This window comes from Pinus tabuliformis, chromosome 5_1 (assembly GCF_031772625.1).
Source record: "Pinus tabuliformis cultivar Carrire ecotype Pingquan chromosome 5_1, CPIR1, whole genome shotgun sequence".
NCBI lineage: Eukaryota > Viridiplantae > Streptophyta > Pinopsida > Pinales > Pinaceae > Pinus > Pinus tabuliformis.
In genome coordinates, this window is record NC_142305.1 from 117,070,807 (window position 1) to 117,094,913 (window position 24,107).

Sequence of the window (24,107 nt, forward strand, 5' to 3'; positions counted from 1 at the left end):
GCTATCTGTCTCACTCAGCGTGACCTATTCTTAAATTCTTTCTGACCTAATGCTTTAATCATCAAACCTACCCACTTTGGAGGGTTTTTTCCCCCAAAAGTCAATAATTTGAGGACTGTGGTTATTGTTAAGTCTTAATCTCTGGCTCTTGGCTAGGCTCTTGCTCAGCTTCTGCTCTGCCTCTGCCTCTGCCTCTGCTCAAGATTTTCCTAAGATACTTGTCTGCTGCCTAAGAAACAATGGAACACCCATCTTCTTTAAACTCTAGAAATTCATACCTTGCACTTTTCCATCAATTCTCCGGAGTTCGTACAGAGCCTCAGAATACATGTGCCCTAGGTACAGTTATTCAAGAACTTGGTGTTCCAACACTATTGATCTCCATTTTTTTCCGGATATAAACTCAGAAACTCAAGCAAGAGTACTAAAAATTCAACTGAGTTTTGACATTTCCTTTGTGTTTTCATGATCTAACAATGTTGCATCACTTCTTTTCCATTAAAATCACTACAGCTAACAAAGTATGAGCAAAGCAAAATCTTGTAGGTGGACATCTCTGCAATATAAAGGTAAATGTTGTGCATACGATATGTTGCTGATCCAGGTGGATCTCCAGACATGGTGGCATGGAAAAAGCTCAAAATTCAAAGTGGTGGAAAGACTATGAACTTGACATCAAATTTAAGTGCTCGTCACCCTGATTCCAACAGTGCAAGCGGCACTCAAATTCGAGTCCGGATGAAGGAGATAGAGGCAGTCAAAGTTGGGTTGACTTTTTTATGACTACGCAGGCTTAACAAAGACAAAATTTGGCCTTTTCCAATGGACGGAATCCAGCCAACTCTAGTGAGATTCTGGGCAAAATCGTGGCCTGGTTAAAATGGCTCCTTCAGTCCAAAACTGAATTTTCAAAATTTGCACAATTTGTTTTGTATAACAAAAAAATATATAAAAAAAGGGGGTGGCACGCCACCAATCCTACCACCCCAAATCTCATTTTCATATAAATAAAACATTGGTGGAGGGGCAGGCCATGACCCCCAGCCCCTCCCATGGATCCACAAAAGCTCATAATGGACCACCATAAATATAAAGGCGGGAGTTGGGAGTTGGGTGGTGGGCCGGCCCTTAGGGTACAGACCCAACCATGCCCAAAGGAATGCAACAGCCACATGCACAGTGGAGGTGGGTATGATGAGCGGGCCACCCAAGGCGGGCCCGACCCAACCAACAACTTAATTCAAAAATAAATTGTTTGTAATGTACAAAAAAAGGAGGAGGCAGGGTTTGACCACCCGACCTCCTCCATATTAACTAAACCTTCCACCAACTACACTATAACGGTTTCCTTGAAGAATCCACCATCCATTTTTTATTTAAACACAGTTTGTCAGTGCGCTGAGGAGGAGGTAGTGCACCAAGTTTGAGGCAGCATTTTGCAAGAGGGCTGAATTTTCTTTTTTTTTTGATCAAGTAAGAGTCGGACCTTCTATTAAACTAAGTCAAATATACATAATTTACGAGCCACCTGCTCTGTGAGAGTTCAGCAGTCAGTCGGGCAGTCCAAACCACACCAATCTCCCAAAACTAAGAGAACTTAAACTAGAAAACCGGGGAAAACCTCCAAACAAAGTACAAGGAGCATATTAAACCTTGGAACCACAAGAGGTCCCACCATAAGTCAAACTGACAAATAGACAGAGGGACCCGAAGGAAGTTAAAGCATAACGCTCTAAATATTTTTCTGGTTTGACCAACACGCACACACAATCACCACTGTTGATCCACTTATTAAGATCCAACGGTCATCTTGGATATCGGAAGGACAAGAAGCGCGAGAGTTAACTGCCCGATGAGGGCGGTTTTCTCTCTCCTCATTTCGCAACGTGTCACTCAAAGATTAGAATCGGAGCCAAACATAGAAAAACTGGAAACCGTTGAGACCCCACTTGATATATCGCTTGTGGTATTGGTCCGGTTGACTCACGTAAAGGTCCACCCGACCTTTCACCACGTGCTGACCCTTAATTCCTTCCAGAAGGTAGTACTTGGGCCAATCCCGTTCACCTGGATTCTTTGTCAACCACCACCTAAGCCAAATGACGAGGGATACCATTCTTCATTCAATACAAGGGAAACTTGACCTTAGTAAATCAATGACCAAAACGGGTTGGACTGTATGGAGTTCTCCAACCTCCAGCTAGTCTTTAGGTTTCCTCTGATCCTCCCTATTTGTCCATAGTTCCATATCCTGGGTAGCATTACATAGATAGTCCTCCTGCAATTTACCTGGGGGAAGCGAATCCCAAGCATGCCTAGAATCCTTGTCCCTATTTGTGACACCTTCATTCGCCAACCGATCCACTAACATATTAGCCTTCCTTCTCACATGAGAAAATCTGACAATTTTGAGGGTTTGCAGGTGAGAATAGATGTGGTAAAAAACCTACAGGAGCTTCGAGTGCTTGGAAACTTTATCTGGAGAGGTGCCATTACTAATCTTCATAGCCGCTCTAATAATTAATTCCGAATCCACTTCAATAATCACATTGTGTGAACCTGAATTCACCAGGATTTCCAAGCATTACTCTAATGCCATGAGCTCAGTGATGTTGTTTGTAGCCTTCCCCAAGTGGCCATGGAAGATAATCTATATTTGTCCCTGATCATCTCTTATGGCACCCCCAAAGCCCGTTAATCCTGGGTTGCCCTTAGCTGCTCCATCAATATTGATTTTTAAGAAACCAAGAGGAGGAGGCTTCCATATGGTAGCACTCGTGTTTAGAGGGTTCATTGTCTTCATTATTCCCAAAGGATTAATAGACTGGAGCCCTAAGTGAAGTAAAATTCTCTCCTCTTGGGGCAGGGGAGGATCTTTAGGAAGGGTCCTCAGCAAGCTTCTAACTGTGTCTTTGAGCTGCCTTAGAATTTGCTCAATAATGTGTTAGGGCTTGTGATCTTTGTTTTTGAAGATTCGACTGTTGTGTTCTTTCCCTACATTCCAGACGACAAAACCTGGAACCAGAATCCAAGTTTTATTAACTATCTCATTCCCTTAAAAGTTCTTCCTCTAGTTCTTTAGAGTGTTGGATATGCTAAGATTGTCCCTATCAGTTTGTCTAAAGATAGCAGCCACCCAGTCCCACACCTTTGAAGTGAAAGGACAGAGGTTAAGGAGGTGTTCAATCGTCTCCTCATGCACGCCACAAAGGTAACACCTAGAGGGACCAATGAAGCCTTTCTTGAGATTCCCCCAAGTTAAGATCTTCCTTTGATGCACTAGCCAAATGAAAAGCTTTATTTTCATCCAATGCTAACTTTGCCAAAGTTTCTTCCAGAGCTGATCAGGATTTACAAAGTTAAATCATGTGACTTCCCGTTTGGCCTCTTTGAGGTTAAAGTTGCCTTCAGTGTTCTTTCCCCATCTTAATTGATCCGTTGAGGAAGAGACAAGAATCCTTCTCTGCTCGAGCTCCTGGGTGAGGGCTTCTACCTTGGTTTTCAGCCGGTTTTCATCACTGTATCCTAGATCCTTCCAGTCCCTCCATTTTCCATTGTTCCTTCCCTTCTCCCAGAAATCTTTTACTAGAACCATACCTTTGTTGTCTATGTCATTTTTGAGATCTGCATATTCATCCCTATATAGGTTGGGTTCTTGTTGCCATTTTCCTCCCAAAATCTAGCAAGATCCCCTGCTCAAATTTCCCAAAAACAATGGTGCTAAACAATGTTTTTATTATCCTAGGTAAGGTTCCAAATATGGGAGCCCCTGATTTGCCCTGACATTCTAATATGATCCTTTTCATGCCAGTGCTTGGCATATTTTTGTTTCCAAAACTTAGCCTAGGGGGCATTCGGTTCCTTAATCCATCTCCACCAAAGCTTGGCTCCTGAGACTTTGCTAAGGGTCTCAGGATCATGAAGCCCCAAACCACCATGTCTCTTGGGCTTACAAAGCTTATCCCAGGCTAATAAAGACCACTTCTTTTTCTCTTCCCCTATGCCCCATAGAAATTCCCTTTGAATGCTTCTTATTATCTGCTTAATACCTTGAGGAGTAGGAAGAGATGAAAACATAAAAATGGGAATGGCCTGCAAGACCGCCTGTGTGAGCACAAGGCATCCTGCTAGATTTAGTGATATGCATGTCCATTTTTTGATCTTCTCCTGAAGTTTATTTAAAATGAGTTCCCACACTTTCTTTCTTAGCGGTTTGTCAGTAAGAGGAATGCCAAGATATTTGGAAGGTAGCTGTTCTCTTTGAAATCCAAGAATTCGGGTAATATTTCTCTGAATAGCAATATTAGTATTAAATAAAAAAAAATTGGACTTGCTAAGGCTTACCTCAATGCCTGCTGCCATGGCAAAGTCATTTAAGATATTTTTAATCGCTCTGGCCTCCCTGAAAGTAGGTATTCCCTGCAACATAGTATCATCTACAAATTTTGTATGAGTTTTTTCCTCTCCATCTGCGGTAAGTTTGATATCCTAGATTCTTCCTTCATCACTTGCCATCTTAATCGCTCTGCCAAGCCCTTCCATCATGAGGATGAAGAGGAACGGTGAAAGTGGATCTCCTTGTCTGAGCCCTTTGGATGGAGTGAAGGTCCTAGAAGTAGCGCCATTAAGCAGTATGGAAAAATTGGTTGAGGTAACTAATGCCATGACCCATCTTATCCAGTTTTGATCAAAACCATAGGCTTTTAGAATTTCTCTTATGTAAGCCCAGCTCAATTTTTCATAGGCTTTCACGAGGTCCAACTGAATGATCATGCCAGCTTGTTTGTTGCTTTTGAGAGAGTGTACCACCTCATGAGCTTGGATGATATTGTTGAGGATTTGTCTTCCCTCCACATAGCCTGTTTGTTCCTCCAAAATAAGAGAGGGTAGAAGTGGTTTGAGTTGATTGGCTATCACTTTGGAGATAATTTTATACAGCACATTACATAAGGTTATGGGCCGAAAACCATTTGGATTCATGGCCTTTTCCTGCTTTAGGATCAGTGCTATGAAGGATGCATTCAGAACCTTTAATACCTTTTTGGATCTTCTTGAGTCTTCCACCACCTCGAGGATATCATGTTTGACAGTTTCCCAACAGGTTTTGAAGAAGTCTACATTAAATCCATTCGGTCCTGGTGCTTTTCCACTTTGCATTTCATTAATCACTTCACTGACCTCCTCTTCTAAAACTGGCCTGTTGAGATTGTGGTTATCCTCTCTGGTGACCAGCTAAGGGATATATTGAGTGAAATGTTCAATGAACCTAGATCTGTCCTCCAGAGGCTCCTTTGCAATGTTACAGAAGTGCTGAACAAGGACCGATTCCATATCACTATGAGAAACTAGCTCAATGCCTTGAGAATCCTTGATCTTTGTGACTCTGTTGTGTGTCTTGTGAGCTATGGTAGTTTTGTGGAAAAATTTTGTGTTTATTTCTCCCACTTTAATCCATTTTATCCTTGATTTTTTCCTCCAAAAAATTTCTTCTTGTAAGCATCGATTCTCCCATTCTTCCTGCAAAGAGTTAGTTAATTTTTTCCTCTCTTCAGTGAAGCCATCTGTGATGATGATCTAATTGATCTCTTGGAGCTTTATTTTAGTTTCTCTTTTGGCTTTGAAGATATCTCCAAATTCATTTTTGTTCCAAACTTTAAGACGATATTTTATATGTTTAAGTTTCTGTTGGAGCATATACATTTTTGAACCCTGAATATTCAGCCTCCACCATGTCTCAACGTTATTAGTAAAATTAGGATGTGAGAGTGAGGAATTTTCAAACCTGAAAGGTATGTTCCTTGGAGTGCCCATAAAGGTGGCTTCCAACTATACAGGCCAATGATCTGATCCTCCAAAGGGCAGAATGGAGGCTGTCATGGCAGGTCCTTGAGAGAAAGAGGTCATCTAAAATCATTAATCTATCAAGTTTGGAAGCAACTTGATGGACCCCTCCCATTTTGTTGTTCCAAGTGAAGGTTCCATTTATTGTTTTAGTATCCACCAGCCTCATGTTCCTAATGAAGTTCTGGAAGGCCATGGAGTCTCTGCCTAACTGTCTAGTGCCTCCTTTTTTTCCGAAAGAGATCTTATCATATTGAAATCTCCTGCAACGATCCAGGGCAGTGTGGGATGTCTCTCTCTAAGTTCCTCCATGGAAGTGAGAAGCTTGAGCTTATCTGCTAGCTTTTGAGGTCCATAAATATTCGTAATCATGTATGTCTCCTTGTCCCCTATAGGTTGACAAATCATGGAAAGGTAGTCCCTGGATGCTTTAGCATCTAGAATTCCCAATTTTTGGGGGTCCCACAAAGTGAGAATCCCCCCGCCGAATGATCTGCCTTGACCTCTAAATAATCATAATTGAATAACCACTTATTATGAATATCTCTTATATTTTCTATCAAACTTTTTGTATCCTAAATAAAAACCATGTACAGTTTTTCTTCTTTCATTCTGTTACTGAGATTTATTTGTTTCCTTCTATTACCTATTCCTCTAATATTCCAGGTTGTGAACTTCATTAAGAAATATTAGTAAAGGTATTATCCAAAATTCCCAATTTTGGAGGGTCCCACAAAGTGAGAATCCCCCCCGCCGAATGATCTACCTTGACCTCTAAATACTCATAATTGAATAACCACTTATTATGAATATCTCTTATATTTTCCATCAAACTTTTTGTCTCCTAAATAAAAACCATGTCCAGTTTTTCTTCTTTCATTCTGTTACTAAGATTTATTTGTTTCCTTCTATTACCTATTCCTCTAATATTCCAAGTTGTGAACTTCATTAAGAAAGATTAGTAAAGGAATAATTGGTAATATCTTTCATCTTACCTGAGTTGATCAACACTTTTCCACATTCGCTCAGTGGTTCATTCTGCCTCTTTTTTCCTCTGTTTCTACCTGAGTTCTTTGGAGATTGGGCTTGAGGATTCTCCATCATCTTGACCCCACTTGGCTCCTGGCTTTCATGGTTTCTTTTGACTCCTGCTCCCTTCACTTGTGACCTCCAGAGAAAAATCTATTGTACTCTATCATAATCCTCTTTTGGCAAGGAGTCCACTCCTAGCTCTTTACCTTGTTCCAGAAATTTCTCTAGATCCAGATTTTCCTTATCCAGAATCTCATGTAATTCATAGTCCTCTATTCCTACTTCACTTGGAGTCATCTCCTAGTCCCTACTAATCTCCATCAGGCTTGGTAGATTATCCTTTTTCTAGTTTTCTACTATGATATCCTCCATATCAGCTACCCTATCCTACTCTTTTATTACATTATCCATGTCCTAGACTGTCTCCTTGTTCCATTCTTCTTCCTCTAGGATCTTGAAACTGTTGTGTCTTATGTGTCTATCCTCATTTGCCTTCTTGTGTGGATGCTTTCCTCCTTTTCTTTACTCCCAACTTTCATGAAACCCTCATGATCTCTCTCGACAGTGGTTTTTTTTATTATCTTCCCTGTTGATTGTAGGGCAGTCTCTATATAGATGCCCATGTTCATAGCATTTGCGGCATTTGAATGGTATGTGCTCATAGTCCACTGTCTGCACCCATTCTTCATCATATACTTCTAAAATGATTGCTTTTGATAGAGCTCCAGATAGATCCATTTCCACGCATATTCAGGAAAAGGAGGTATATCTTCCTTTTAGAGTTGCCTCTGAGATTTTTAGAAAATGCCCCAGCTTGTTGCCTATGGTTTTCAAAGATTCTGGCAACCAAAAATCCAGAGGAAGGGAATATAGTTTGATCCAAACCGGTACTGAAGTGAATGTTTCACGTTCCGGGACAAAGTTCATCATCCATGGCTGCATGTAGATTCCTGTTGCAGAGTAGAAATAGGGTCCCCCTTCAAACACTCTGTCTTTGTCTTCTAGGCTTGCAAACACAACTATGAAAAAACCCTTAGATCCCAGATGTAAATGTATTTCCCCCTTTGGTTTCCAATGGCTCCTTATCCAGACATGTAAATCCATTTCCATCAGCCATAGCCCCATGAACTTGCATATAATTGCATGCTCTGTCATATGATCTCTATGAGCTTGTATCGTTGGGTCACTTAATACAACCCGAGGAATAATGCCTAATTTGGGTTTGCAGACTCCCGTAGTCTTTCTGGAAGCTAGTTTTTCACTACTACCTCCAATATCCTTTTATTTTCTCATTTCCTATTGATCCCCTTCTTGATCCTGATCTTCGCTTCTTCCAGATGTTCCCTGACTTCTAGTTTCTGAGATCTTGTCCAGTGGTTTTTTGAAATGTTTCTTTCCCATGTTCTGACTTCCTCCTGTGACTGCCTGGTTGTAGGAGGGAGTAGCACTCCCCACCATGGTACCCTGAATCCAAAACCCTGTCTTCAACTCCAACCTTAGCTATCGACAACCGATTTCCCCCTGCCTTCACAATCAAGAGGGCCGAATTTTCACTTTGTCAGATTTTGACAAATTTTATATGGTTTCAGCACTTCTCAACGCCATGAACACAATGGCATTTTCCATTTCTCCATCAAATTTCTGCATTTTTCATCCATTTTTCAGTATGGAGGTGGAACCATGACTGCTGTAGAAACAGGGAGCAGAACCATGATCCTTGGAATTTTCCTGAGGAGGTAATTTTTCTCCATGTCAGAATATAGTCAACTTTACAGTCGTTTTTCATGGTTTTGCGTAGGGATTGTAATGGCGAGGTCAGATTCGCCTTTTGAGTTGCAAATTTCTAGTCCACACATGGAGCAGAATCTTTGAGGAATCTAGGGCGAATCTAAAATATTCCTTGAGCCCCAGATTCTCAATTTCTTAGAATTTAGAAATTCGACGACAATCGATTTTGCAATATGCGACGCCACAAATCTAATGGTGTGTTCAGATCTTTCATTGCTCATTCTATTCTTCAGCGACTTTCTAAGTGGAGTGTAGGTGTCAACATTCATGTGTGAGCAACCATTTGCATGCTATTGATGCCGTGAGATTGATGGCACAAACAGCTTCACCAATTTGACATCTGCTTCTTCAGATGGCCCTGGATGTGAGGTATATGCAGTGTATTCATGTACTTCTTTTGCTATGCACTATGCTGCACAGATCCTTGTTGATACTTGATGTGGGACCTTGTTTCTTACTCATTTTCATGATTCCTACTTGATGTGATGTGAATCATCTGTGTGATGTACTTGTTGTCATGATTCGTCATATTATGTTTTGAGATCCCTTTGTTTTATGTTGATGGGATACTCATGCTGTCATCATGTATGTTTTCATTGAGATCCCTTTTATGCCATGTTGGTGGGATGCTCATCACGCATGAGTTTGTGTCATACTAATAGGAGTCCTTTTTGACTGAGAGTTCCTGTAGTGGAACATATCTTAGAGCCACTCCTACATGAGGGCATTTTCCTTGTATGATAGCGACATCACCTCTTATGTACATCATCACTATTGACAACAATTAATTCAGCGGCCTACACCATCTTGACACCGGGGCCTGAAGATGTAGTCCCTCTTGGACGAACTCCGTTATCAACGGCTTATGTCTTTATGTTTCTAATGATTAACATGTTCCTATTCTTTACAGCATGCACATGTATTCATTCATGTTCTTTCAAAAAATGCAATTTAACACATTACAAAAGTAAAAGGTCTTGGAAGGGTCCTTTGTCACATCCAGACCTGGATCAATTGGTATCGGAGTGGTCTTTGCGTTGATGTGAATTGCAGCGTGAACAATGGAACATGTAGCAATAGAGGATGAAAAAGCGATGTACGAGACCATGCTCAAAATTTCCAAAAGGGTGGAAATAATGTATGAAACTCTATAGAAAGAAATAAAGGAAAAGGAGCGATTGCAGCTTCAGTTGCAAGCCACGGAAGAGGCCCTGGAAGAACTGAAGCACAACAAACATAATCTTCAAACAGAGAACGTTAAATTGAAGATGTGTCTACATGAAGAGAAAGAGGAGAAACAAAGTTTGCTATGATAGCTACAAGCTAAGGACGAGGCCTTGGAAAAGCTGCAGTGTGACCCATGTGAGGTAAAATGTAATTCTCTGAATTCATGTATGTGTCCTAATGATGATTTCATTGTTTTTGAAAATCATACCATGAGAATTGGCTCCAAACTATTAAAGAAAATGGGGTATGAAGGAAAAGGCTTGGGCGTTAATGGCCAAGGCATTGTCAACCCCATCAAAGTAGAAGAATTACCCCATCAGGTGGGACTTGGGTATATCAAAAAGGAATTTGGAGAATGCACCGAGATAGCTAGTGAACCACCAACAACAGATGATGAGAATCCCTATTTAGTTCTTTCTAAATCGACAGAGGAGATAAAAGATGTTGATTTCCTTTCGGTTTTGTCTTCACATAGTATGATTTCTGTTGGAGATTTGTAGATCCTAATTATAGGGACAAACATGAGGCTCCTTACCAGGACGAAGCATGAGAAGGAAGAATAACTTGGTGTTAATAACCAAGGCATAACTCAACCTTTGGAGGTTGTGCATAAACATTGATATGCAGGCTTGAGATACACCAAGGGAGAATGCTCGAAGGTGTCAGATTCTTCCTAGACATCGTCGAAATTGTCGAGGAAAGAGAATGATGGGAACACATTCCCATCATCCCATGGCAGTTCCCATTGCAGGGAAAGAGCTGAGGCAAGCTCTCATCGCCATACTTACACTAGAGATAGCAAGGAAAGGTATAACCACTCTCGACATTCAAATGTTCATTTCGATTATGATCATGTTGTTAATGATGAACGTAAAACATGGAATCAAAAAGCATGTACCTTTTGTGGATTACATAACCATACATTTTCTAAGTGTTGGAAAAGAATGGCAGCACACAAAAGGATGAGGTGTGAAAGACCCTCTCGATAGCAAGTAAAGAAACATGTTAAGCAGATTTGGAGGATGAAAACCTATTGTAGTCATTGCGACATAAGTGGCCATCAAAGAGCCGCTTGTTGGAAGCTCCATCCAAAGCAACACCTTAAAGACAAAGTGTCAGTGCATGAACCAGGTGAAACGATTGTTCGACAAGCAAAACCATCACAAGGAGGCGACCCGTTCACCTTGATAAGTGAAAAATGGTTTCTAGATATGTTAGCGTTTCATGGTCATACTTTTGTAAATCATTTGTTGCATTTTAAAATGTAAAAGTGATGATGTGTTTTCCATCACTTGTTCAACAACAATGATGTTTGGTCTTATTTTGAGTAGCATGATAAACTGTGAAAGTGATGTCGTGTTTCCATCACTTGTCAAAACAATAGTGTTTGGCCTTATGTTTTTAAATCATGTGTTGTAGTGATGATGAGTTTTCCATCACTTGTTAAAGCAACAATGATATGTTGGTCTTGTTTTAGTAGCTGGGGTGTTGCATCCATCTTGTTGTAAACTTGACCACCGAGTATGTGTTATAAACTCGTGGAAAGTGTGGGACACTTGGGTCATTAGTTGGTCATGAAATTAAGCATGTAATTTGCGAAACAATGTACTACAGGTTGCAGAAGTAGCAGGTGTCGGCTCGTCGCTTAAGGCTTTGAAGAACAAAGGTGAAGGAGATGGAAGCGAGACCTTCAAGACGCTTGTGATGCAAACAAGGTACAAAAAAAGTTGCAGATTGTTTTTCATGCTTTTGGAGGACCAAAAGCTCCTCAATTGGGAGGATTGATCCAAGTGGATCTCCAGACACAGTGGCATGGAAAGAGCTCAAAATTCAAAGTGGCAGAAAGATGATGAACTTGACATCAAATCGAAGTGCTCGTCACCCTGATTCCAACAATGTGAACGACACTCAAATCTGAGTCCGGATGAAGGAGATAGAGGCAGTCAAAGTTGGGTTTACTTTTTAATGACTCAACAGGCTTAACAAAGACACAATTTGGCCTTTTCCAACAGACAGAATCCAGCCAACTCCAGCCAGATTCTGGGAAAAATCGTGGCCTGCTTAAAATGACTCCTTCAGTCCAAAACCGAATTTTCAAAATTCGCACAATTTGTTTTGTATAACAAAAATATATATAAAAAAGGGGGTGGTGGTCCACCAACCCTGCCACCCCAACTCTCATCCGCATATAAATAAAACATTGGTGGAGGGGCAGGCCATGACCCCCAGCCCCTCCCACGGATCCACAAAACCTCATAACAGACCACCATAATATAAAGGCGGGAGTTGGGAGTTGGGTGGTGGGTCAGCCCTTGGGGTATGGACCCAACCACGCCCAAAGGAATGCAACAACCACATGCATAGTGGAGGTGGGTACAGTGGGCAGGCCGTCCAAGGCAGGCCTGACCCAACCAACAACTTAATTCAAAAATAAATCGTTTGTAATGTACAAAAAATGGAGGCAGGGTTTGACCGCCCGACCTCCTCCATATTAACCGGACCTTCCACCAACTACACTGTAATGGTTTTCTTTAATAATCCACCATCCATTTTTTATTTAAACACATTTTTTTAGTGTGCCAAGGAGGAGGAGGCAGTGCATGCATTTCGAGGCAGCATTTTGCAAGAGGGCCAAATTTTCACTTTGTTAGATTTTGACAAATTTTATATGGTTTCAACACTTCTCGACGCCAAGAACACAATGGCAATGTCCGTTTCTCCATCAAAGTTCTGCATTTTTAAGCCATTTTTCAGTATGGAGGTGGAACCATGACTGTTGTAGAAATAGGGAGCAAAACCTTGATCCTTGAAATTTTCCCGAGGAGGTAATTTTTCTCCATGTCAGAATATAGTCAACTTTATAGTCGTTTTTCATGGTTTTATGCAGGGATTGCAATGGCTAGGTCAGATTCACCTTTTGAGTTGCAAATTTCCAATCCAATCATGAAGCAAAATCTTTGAGGAATCTGGGAATCTAAAAGATTCCTTGAGCCCCAGATTCTCAATTTCTCAGAATTTAGAAATTCGACAATCGATTTTGCACTATTCGATGCCACAAATCTAATGGTGTGTTCAGATTTTTCATTTGCTCATTCTATTCTTCAGCCACTTTCTAAGTGGAGTGTAGGTGTCAGCATTCATGTGCAAGCAACCATTTCCATGCAATTGATGCCATGATATTGATGGCATGAACAACTTCAGTAGTTTGACATCTGCTTCTTCATATGGGCCTGGATGTGAGGTATATGCAGTGTATTCATGTACTTCTTTTGCTATGCATTTTGCTGCATAGATCCTTGTTGATGCTTGATGTGGGATCTTGTTTCTTACTTGTTTTCATGATTCCTACTTGATGTGTCGCGGAATCATTTGTGTGATGTACTTGTTGTCATGATTCGTCGTGTTATGTTTTAAGATCCCTTTGTTGTATGTTGATGGGATATGCATGTTGTTGTCATGTATGTTTGCAATGAGATCCCTTTTGGCAAGATGCTCATCATGCATGAGTTTGTGTCATACTGATAGGAGTCCTTTTTGACTGAGAGTTCCTGTAGTGGAACATCTCTTGGAGTCACTCCTGCGTGAGGGAATTTTCCTTGTATGATAGCGACATCACCTCTTATGTACATCATCACTATTGACAGCACTTAATGTAGTGGCCTACACCATCTTGACACCGGGGCCCAGAGACATAGTCCCTCCTAGACGAACTCTGTTATCAACGGCTTATGTCTTTATGTTGCTGATGATTGACATGTTCCTCTTATTTACAACATGCACATGTATTCATTCATGTTCCTTTAAAAAATGCAATTTAACACATCACGAAAGTAAAAGGTCTTGGAAGGGTCCTTTGTCACATCCAGACTTGGATTAGTTACTATCAGAGAGAAATAGTAATAGCAACATAAGTAAAGACTTACACACTACAGTGACTATACAAAGTTTGAACTGGAGAAAAACCTTTTCCAGGTAAAAAAAAAATTGAGACTTATATATTACTTGGGAGGGTAATGAAACAAAATTTAAGTTACAAAGTAGAAAGAGGTACTGGATTTCTTGCACCTATACATGGCAGCAAGTGTTCAATCTCCTGATCTGTGTCTTGGCTGATGATGGCTTTCTCCCTTCGGCTACTTCCCCCATCTCTGTCACTTCCGCACCTTTTCCTTGGATTTTATCTACTTAAAAAGTCCCAGAGGTAGTTAGGTTAGGGGTATGTGTCTTACGCAACATGGCCTCTTTCTAACTTGTTTTTGACCTGATTCATTATGGATCGTTCTTACTTCTGGTTAAGGATAATTATTATGTGTTAGCACTATGATATCTTCAATGGTTTGATATTGGAAACATTAATAGTAAGCTAAAAAGTTAAATCGTAGAAGCATATAGATATTAAATACCCGAGTATTTTAATATTTGTGATCATTACTAAAATCAAAATCCTTATTTGAAAATTGTTATGTCCCTATACTACTAGTGTAACCCCTTATTGTTATTAGTACAACCCCCTTATTATATTGTTGCGCCCATGTAGTCCCCATATTGTTATTATTGTGCCCCATAGAAGCCCAGTGTTGTTATTATTGTGCCCTTACATTATTATTGTTATGTCGGCTCTGATTATATTATGAGCCCTTAGACTCCTATATATGGAAAGGAGATCTTTCCATTTGTATTATCCAAGAATTTTTTCATTTGTGTAATGTAAAGGAGCTTTCCCCCTCGAAGAGGCTTATTTATAAGGTCTTTATCTATCTTTTTGTGAGCTGGTTTCATAACATTTGGTATCAGAGCTTTAGATTCTAGGGTTTCGTTGCTCCAAACAAGTCATCATGGAATTTTTGCTATAACATTTTTTCTACGACATTTCAGAAGCTAAAAACAAAACCCATTTGAGACGAAAGCTCGCTAAACCTCGGGTACAAATTTTAGATCTTGTCTCGCTATATTTTTGAAGATATGATCTGAGTAAGTTATGGTTTTTGCAAGCTCCCAAATTTCATCTAAAACAGGTCAGTGTGGAATTTTTGCTATAACTTTTGCGCTACAAAGTTTCAGAAGCTTAAACAAAAACCCATTTGAGAAGAATTCGGTTTGAACCTTGGGTCCAAATTGTAGACCTTGTCTTGCTATATTTTCGGATATATGATATGAGGAATTTATGGTTTTTGCAGACTTCTGAATTACATCCTAAACAGCTGACCTTGGGAAAATCATCATAACTTTCTCTCTAAGCATCAAATTGAAATTTCGTAAGAAGTTACAGAAACAGGACAGACTGTATCTTGTTTGGGTATAATTTTTAGAACCTAATGTTGAAACAGTGACACATGGCATGTCATACAAGTTCACTCTACTGAACTAGTCTATAATTAAGTCATCGCGTGAGATTGGGAAAGAGGACTCAGAGGACTATTACAGACCGAAATTTCAGAACTTAAAGATCTAAAAGTACAGGTTATAGTCGTTTCAAGATCTAGCTCCTAAAAGCAAGAAAAAGTGAGATGAGGAAGTTTGATGGCAAGGATCCGGTAAATTGGATACCACAAATAGAGAAATATTTTGATCTACATGGTGTACCACTATTACAAAAGGTACGTATTGCATCTAATTATTTAGAACCAAATCAATTTTTATGGTATAAAGGGCTTTTTTCCCATAAACCACTTGTCACGTGGTCAATTTTCACAGAGGAAATGATAGCACATTATGAGGATACAAAGAGAAACATCTTCTTTAGGCAATTGATAAATATTAAACAAAAGGGTTCAATGGCAGAGCACATTGAGGACTTCCAAAAATGGAATATAAGGGTAAATGATATTCTAGAGAAGAAAATGGTTGATGTCTTCATAGGGACTTTAATGGATAATATTCAACACAAGGTTCGTCTTTGGGAACCTGATTCATTGGAGAAGGCATTTAGGTTGGCAAGAAAAATTGAAAGCGAAATTATGGAAACAAGGAATCCCACCACTCACGACTATAATTATGGAAGTCTTTTTTCTCCTAGCCTTCCACAACCTACAAGGTTTACACCACAACATGTAGAATTTTGTAGAATTTTTCCTACAAATCAGCTAGCTTTGATACCATGTAGAACTTTTTCTACAAATCAACTAGCTCTAATACCATGCAGAAATTTCCCACCTGCAGATCAACCTAGTAATGCAATGTACTAAAGCAAAACACTTGATCTACTTCTACAAACAATTTAGCGGAAGCTTAATCAACCATAAGCAACATCAATAAGAACACATATAACTGATAAGAAGGAATCAATCACACATATAATAGAAGAATTTACCTGGGGAAAGCACCTGCCTAAAACCCCATCTATGTATTATCATGCAAGTGGAAATATAGCCGGATTACACAAAGCCTTAGATCAGAAGCTATTCAGCTCTCAGTACAATCCCTCTGCTTCTCATAGAGAGTCAAAGGCTTCTCACAAACCTTCTCCTCTACCCTCCAAGCCTCCTATTTCCTTGTGTAGTTTCCTTAGGGTCCAGTGTTGCCACCTGTGTGAATTGGCATCTTCACACACTCACCAACCTCTGATCTAACTGTACAAACTTGAAGGAGATAAATCCTCATCATGGATGAGCTTCCTTTATAGGAAAAATATTCATCCAACTGATAGTACACTATCTCTTCTCTGATCTCAACTGGGTCTCTGTCTGAACTAACATGCATCAGTTATCCATGAGTGAATACATAGTTATCTAAAAATAACAGTTGTCACATGCATGAAAGCATCATCAAACTGTATCTCATTAATTTAACAACTTGTTAAATTAATCTAACTGAGCTTGACTAATTTAAACTAAGTCAACTGATCCTCTCAATATAGAACTCATCCTTAATTCCTCAATCAGTGGAGCAAATCAAGGACACATTCCCCAATCAGTGGAGAAATTATTGCATGTTCTCACAAAGATTTCAAGTTTGATTTTCCTTAACTAATTAACTCATGGAGATTAATTAATTAATATTGTAAACTGCTGGTAAGACCAAATTCGTTTTTACTTCCTATAGTTAGACGAGGGATTGCTAAAAATAGGAAGGGACCCAGAAATGCTATTTTTAGAAGTTTCTATTTTTAGCAGTTTCACCTCTCACCCAAGGTGGCCAAAATGCTTATTGGCTAAACTGCTATTTTTAGACATGTTATTTTTAGCAGATCTATTTTTAGCACTTTCTAAATTTAGCATTTCTTGTTGCACATTTTTCAACACTCCCTCTAGAAAGGCTTCCACTCGAACCCGATCCTGTAACTCTGGAATGTTCTACATGCAACACATCTACCAAGTGTGATTGTTCTAGCAACACTCAAAAAAAAAAACTTCCAACTGACCACTCTGTTGGGCTAGAAACATACTCTAATGTTGAAGCTCTACCTGTTGCTGACAAGTGCTCCCTCTCTGACCTCTGCGCTACTACAACATCTCCATGCATCTCACACCGTTGCACCCTTCTCTGTGCTACCCTGCACTGTGCAACACACTTGTGCCTCTTGCATTGCTGCAGCCTGCATGCTCTGCGCTGTCCTGGGATTCCCTGCACTGTAGCTCTCTCTGCCACTCCATCTGCATCTGTCTCTACCCAATCAATCAGTTCCTGCTACTCCACATCGGGGCTCCCATAGCAAGGTCTCATCTAAGAGGTTTGGTACCTCAAGGATCCTACCCCTCCTCCATGGGATGATCACTCCACATCGCCCCACCTCCTACCTTGAGGTATGGCTGCATGTGATCCCTCTGCCCACCTGGCTCAAAATTTCCCGCTCCTGGAGGTCTCTTCATGAGTAGATGTCTCTACTCGATCTCCTCTCAGCTTCCCTTGTTGTGGCTGCTCCACAACCTCTTGAAGCTACTACACCAATCGTGGCTCCTCCACAATTGTCTGATACTTCTTCTGGCACTGCATGTTGAGAGGTAATATACTCTCCCTCTCAACCACCAAGTCTCTAACCTTTGCCTTTCTCCTCAATGCTTTGCATGCATCTTGTACCTCAAGTGCATACAGGTTCTTGGCTAGCACACCAATCTATTTCCACTTTCACGCCATCACGAAATTTTCTAGAAAAATAGTTGATTTTAAATCAGTGATATCTCCCTCATCCGAACTCTGATTCAGCAGATTTGTTTCTTGAATTTGGGTATTTTTCCACAAGGAATCCAAATCTGCTATTTATTTCTGAAAATTTTATACAGAAATTTTCAGATGAGCTTTGCAAACTCTTGGCCCAAAACTCAAAACTTTGAAATCTCCTCTCAGTATACTGTTCTCTCCTTGATCACCTTTGCTCCAATACCATGTAGAATTTTGTAGAATTTTTCCTACAAATTAGCTAGCTTTGATACCATCTAGAACTTTTTCTACAAATCAACTAGCTTTGATACCATGTAGAAATTTCCCACCTGTAGATCATCTTGGTAATGCAGTGTACTAAAGAAAAACACTTGATCTACTTCTACAAACAATTTAGTAGAAGCTTAATCAACCATGAGAAACATCAACAAGAACACATATAAATAATAAGAAGGAATCAATCACACATAACACAGAAGAATTTACCCAGGGAAAGCACTTGCCTAAAACCCCATCTTTGTATTATCATACAAGTGGAAATATAGTTCGGATTACACAAAGCCTTAGCTCGGAAGCTATTCATCTCTCAGTACAATCCCTCTGCTGCTCATATACAGTCAAAGGCTTCTCACAAACCTTCTCCTTTGCCCTCCAAGCCTCCTATTTCCTTGTGCAGTTTCCTTGGGATCCAGTGTTTCCACCTGTGTGAATTGGCCTCTTCACACACTCACTAACCTCTGATGTAACTGCACAAACTTGAAGGACATAAATCCTCATCATGGATGAGCTTCCATTATAGGAAAAATATCCATCCAACTGATAGTACATTGTCCCTTCTCTTATCTCAACTGGGTCTCTGTCTGAACTAACATGCATCAATTATCCATGAGTGAATACACAGTTATCTAAAAATAACAGTTGTCACATTCATGCAAACATCAACAAACTGTATCTCATTAATTTAACAACTTGTTAAATTAATCTAACTGAACTTGACTAAGTTAAACTAAGTCAACTGATCCTCTCAATATAGAACTCATCCTTAATTCCTCAATCAGTGGAGCAAATCAAGGACACATTCCCCAACCAGTGGAGAAATTATTGCATGTTCTCACAAAGACTTCAAGTTTGATTTTCCTTAACTAATTAGCTCATGGAGATTAATTAATTAATATTTTAAACTGCTAGTAAGACCAAATTCGTTTTTACTTCCTATAGTTAAACCAGGGACTGTTAAAAATAGGAAGGGACCCAGAAATGCTATTTTTAGAAGTTTTTATTTTTAGCAGTTTCACCTCTCACCCAAGGTGGCCAAACTTCTCATTGGCCAAACTGCTATTTTTATACATGCTATTTTTAGCAGATCTATTTTTAACACTTTCTAAATTTAGAATTTCTTGTTGCACATTTTTCAACACAACAATTGGAAGAAAAAGGAGAAAAAGGGCTTTGTTACAATTGTGATAGAAAATACACTAAAGGTCGTAAGTGTGTTGAGAAGAAATTATTTTACATAGATTATGAAGAGGAGGAATAAAAGGATCAAGAAACATCAAAAGAAGAGGATATACATCAGGAACCCACCCTAGAGAAATATGAATGAATCTAACCATACCTTGTAAATCATTGGAAAGAATTACCACTCCTCAAACTCTCAAGATAGAAGGACATATCAAGAAGAAAAAGGTTCAAGAAGTGAAATATCACATTGAGAAAGAAGAAATGAATCCGACCATATCTTGTAATGCATTGCCCAGAATTACCACTCCTCAAACTATCAATATAGAAGGACATATTAAGAAGAAAAATGTTCAAGATGTGAAAGATCACATTGAGCATCAGAAAATGAACCCGACCATATCTTGTAATGAATTGGAAGAAATTACCACTCCTCAAATTATCAAGATAGAAGGACATATCAATAAGAAAAAGGTAATAGTGTTGATTGATTCGGGCAGTACCCATAATTTTATTCATTGTAAAATAGCTAAGGAATTGAATTGCTTCCTATATCCAGCACCAAAGTGTCAAGTGATGGTTTCAAGTGGACGAACCATAAATTGCTTTGGAAAGTGCCATAATATCAAGATATCCATGGGAGAATATGTATTGAATAGCCCAATGCTTTCCATTCCAACGGGTGGTGCTGATGTTTTACTAGGAGTCCAATGGATACAATCTTTGGGTACGATAACTTTTAATTTTCAAGAACTTTTCTTGAAATTTTTTTAGGAAGGAAAGGAAGTTGAATTAAGGGGTATAGAAGGGAAGCTGGGAGAGATAATCAACTCTAACAGCATGACAAATCTTCTAAATAAATAACAACAGGGTGTAATTTCACAATTATGTTCACTAGAGGATCCCACATCGAAATCATGTATTTCTCCAGATCTCCAAAACGTTCTGGACAATCATTCCAAGGTATTTGAGACTCCCAAAGGCCTCCCACCTATTTGTGATCATGATCATGTTATTCATTTGATTCCAATAAGTGTTCCTCCAAACATCAGGCCTTACAGATATCCATGTGCCCAAAGGAGTGAGAACTCATTCAAAAGTTGCAGAATATCCCAGTTCAAACAGTATTGCGAGGACTTGACAAGGAAGGAAAAATCATATTGGAACCTAAAGCAGTCATAGAACCGAGAAACTGACAGCTATGAAATAGATCAATTTCATAGTGAAGAACTTACCCGCTGAAGATTCCACATGGAAGGACAAGAATTTATACAGAAGCATCAAGAACTACTCAAGCGTTGAGGACAACACTTTTTGAAGGAGAGGGGCATGTTATGTCCCTATACTACTAATGTAACCCATTATTGTTATTAGTACAACCCCCTTATTATATTGTTGTGCCCATGTAGTCCCCATATTGTTATTATTGTGCCCCATATAAGCCTAATGTTGTTATTATTGTGCCCTTACATTATTATTGTTATGTCAGCTCTGATTATATTATGACCCCTTAGACTCCTATTTATAGAAAGTAGGTCTTGTCATTTGTATCATCCAAGAATTGTTAATTTGTGTAATGTAAAGGAGGTTGCCCCCTCGAAGAGGCTTATTTCTAAGGCGTTTATCTATCTTTTCTATCTTTTTGTGAGATGTTTTCATAACAAAATTGTTGTGGAAAATTAGTTTAGTCGTTATTTTCTTCGTTCCTAAAGCTTGGGACTAACTTCGTGCTCTTGATTCCCATAATTGGCCTGTATAGGTTTGAATAGTTGGGTATTGGAGTATCAGTACTACGAGAACTTCAAAATCCAAAGTTGATTTATTTTGAGCTAAACCTCGTTGCAAATGCAACAGCAAGCCACCATGATGTTTTTGAACCATATCTAGCCTTTTTGCAAAGAACATGGGAAATTAGGAAGCACTTTGGATTTTTCAGCGACTATACATCTAGTGGAAGCATAGGAAGTCTAGAAGCAAGAAATTCAATGGACGTTAGAACCCCACAAGGAATTGATAATGCAGGGAATGGGCACGTGGATAATAAAAATTTGCAACTCTTGCACTCCTTAATACAATCATTTCCCTCAGTTGAAGAGATGCAAAGATGTATCGGTGATCCTTAATTAATGTTAAAGATTGGTGCATCATGGCTTAATTCCAATGGGAATAATTTCTCTGAAGAAGATTATGCTGAAAATATATGGCTTCCATACAATGTCCTTAGATATGTGTTGTTTACAAACAGGTTGTCAATGAATATCCTTAAGGGAAAAATCAGGTTGAATATGCCGAGTTCTCTCCACCAGTTTGCAGTATTTTATAACTCTAAGAGGGAGCATACTTTGATCATTGGAAGGCAATAGAAGGATCTAACTTTGCATTTCATGGAAGTCATTCATGTAACTGGTACTATATCATAAGGTAATTTAGTTCTGCTATTATTTTATGTTTTCTACATATACTCTATGAGATCTTGTTTCACAAATGAATAACAGAGGAAATAATTTTTTATGTTTTCTTTTATGTGATTTTTATGGTTTTCAAACAGAAGAGCAACTTGACATCCTTAAGAAAGAAAAATACTCCCCACGCTTGAAAATATATCAATTGTATAGACAAAATATGCCTTTACCATGGTGAAAATTGGGATTAAATAGCCTAAGAGATTGCTATCACCCTTTCAGGGTTATAAAACTTCAAAATAACATTTTTCAACTACTTCATTTTAAGAATGATATTTAAAACTAATTAATAGAGAATTCCTTTAATGAAGCCCTCATTAAGTGACTTGAAGCCTAGTAATGATATTTAAGGACAATTTAAGAGTATTTAGGACTTTTTAAACGGTATACATACTTTAAGTCAACTGAAATTCATTTTACTTTTTTGTTTTTCGAAGGAAACTTCCCTGTGGCTTTGCAGGGAGTTTCTATGACTACATGCCATTCATTTGGAGGTCCCCTCATCTGGGACAGTACCTATTTGTACAAGTGGCATTTTCTCAATGGCCATTCAAAATCCTTAGGTGGCTAAGCCCCATTGCTACATTTCAGTTGGGTTCTAGATTTGCAAAGCATAATTGGAGATGATGTAAAAATAGTCACTACAACTTAACAATCCTCACACCGAGTTATTATCAAGCATGCCATTATTTTTCCCCTTCCAGATAAAGTGGAACATTTTGATTCTGCTAAGATTCCATGTAAATTGAATTTCTGAAAATCAACAGCAGTTGCCTCCTACCAACACTGCCTTCCAACTGGTAAGAGCATGCATCATGGAATTGCAGAAACATGAAATTTAATTTTGAAGTACCATGGATTTCAGAAAATCAAAGAACAACTTCAGAAAATAACCTTTTCCAACCTAAGATGCACAAGAGGGTGAAATATGCCCATTTTAACAAGTCATGGACATGTTACCACCCAAACTAGCAGTCTTGTCAAGGCCCATACAAGATACTACGATAGCACTATTGACTCAAAATCTATTAGGTCTTGTGAGATGCCTCACAAGGCAAAATCCAGACCAAGACACAACAATGAGGTGGATGCTACTGTCACCTCAACAATCTACCTCTTGCTCTTTAATGAAATTTCACCACACGGGAGGCTTCCCAGTTTATGTTACCTAAAGTATCTTCTAGGTCTAGGGTTTAAAGGTGACACTTAAATAAGCTTACCCAAGGTACTCATGCTAAGCAAAAGCCTTGATTCCATTGGATAAGGAGTAGTGTACTTATGAAGTAGCCTATAAAGATGGACTTCTAGCCTGGGGTTTTCAATGCGTACTTTCAAAATTAGCCTAACTAGACATACAAGAGAGATAAAATGTTTTCTTAATGATATGATCACAATAGGAAAGTCAAACTTTCAAAATGACCCTAAGTTGAAGCCTTAATGCAGAATTAGTGTTTTTCGAGCCCTATAATTACCTAGGGTTGATGATGTCAGCCCTAAGGAAGTTCTTCCAATCATGTAAATTGCTAGATTTTGGTATTTTAAGGCTCAATTAGGTAGAACGACCTCCAACCAGCTCAACGTCAGGCCCTAGTTCAATTCAGCCTCAAGCCCTAATCCTAGTGGTTTACCTTGAAGGGTCGAAATTTTAGGAGGGAGAGAAAAAGTAAAAGTTTTGTGATTTTTCACCATCATTATGGATGCTAGTCCCTTCTATCTATTGAAAAATGTAACTAGGTTCAGTCTTCATAATGACATGTGTATTTGTGATTTTATGTAATTGATGTAAAGAAGAAAAATTAAATTATTATTGTAATGCTTGTCTCATGGGTTTCATGAGCAAGGAATTTTATTTTTAGTAATGTCTCCCATTGGGAGCCCTTATGATTGGTCATAAAGTAAAATTGAGTTAATGTCATGTATGAAGTACCCTTCTTGGGCATGTTACATTTGTATATGAGTCAATGAAAGAGTCAAATAGCCCTCCAAGACCAAGCTCAAGCATCTCCTTCAAGTCGACCTTAAATGAAATAATAAATTTTCTCCAAAAGATATGTCGGCTCACCCACAGTTCAAGTCATCTTATTATGGATGCTCCAACCACTATAAATAGGGCAACTCAGCCTCATTTCAGAGACAGAATTTCAGTCAAGGAGAAGTCTGCAATAGGAGGTGCAAAGTTCATCAAGGAAGCCTATAACCAAG

At 39.1% G+C, this 24,107-nt stretch overlaps 1 pseudogene; it reads right to left on the reverse strand.

The window, feature by feature from the left end:
- Positions 1–1,900: 1,900 nt before the first annotated feature.
- Positions 1,901–24,107, reverse strand: part of LOC149163699 (serine hydroxymethyltransferase, mitochondrial pseudogene) — an 89,578-nt pseudogene continuing 67,371 nt past the window's right edge.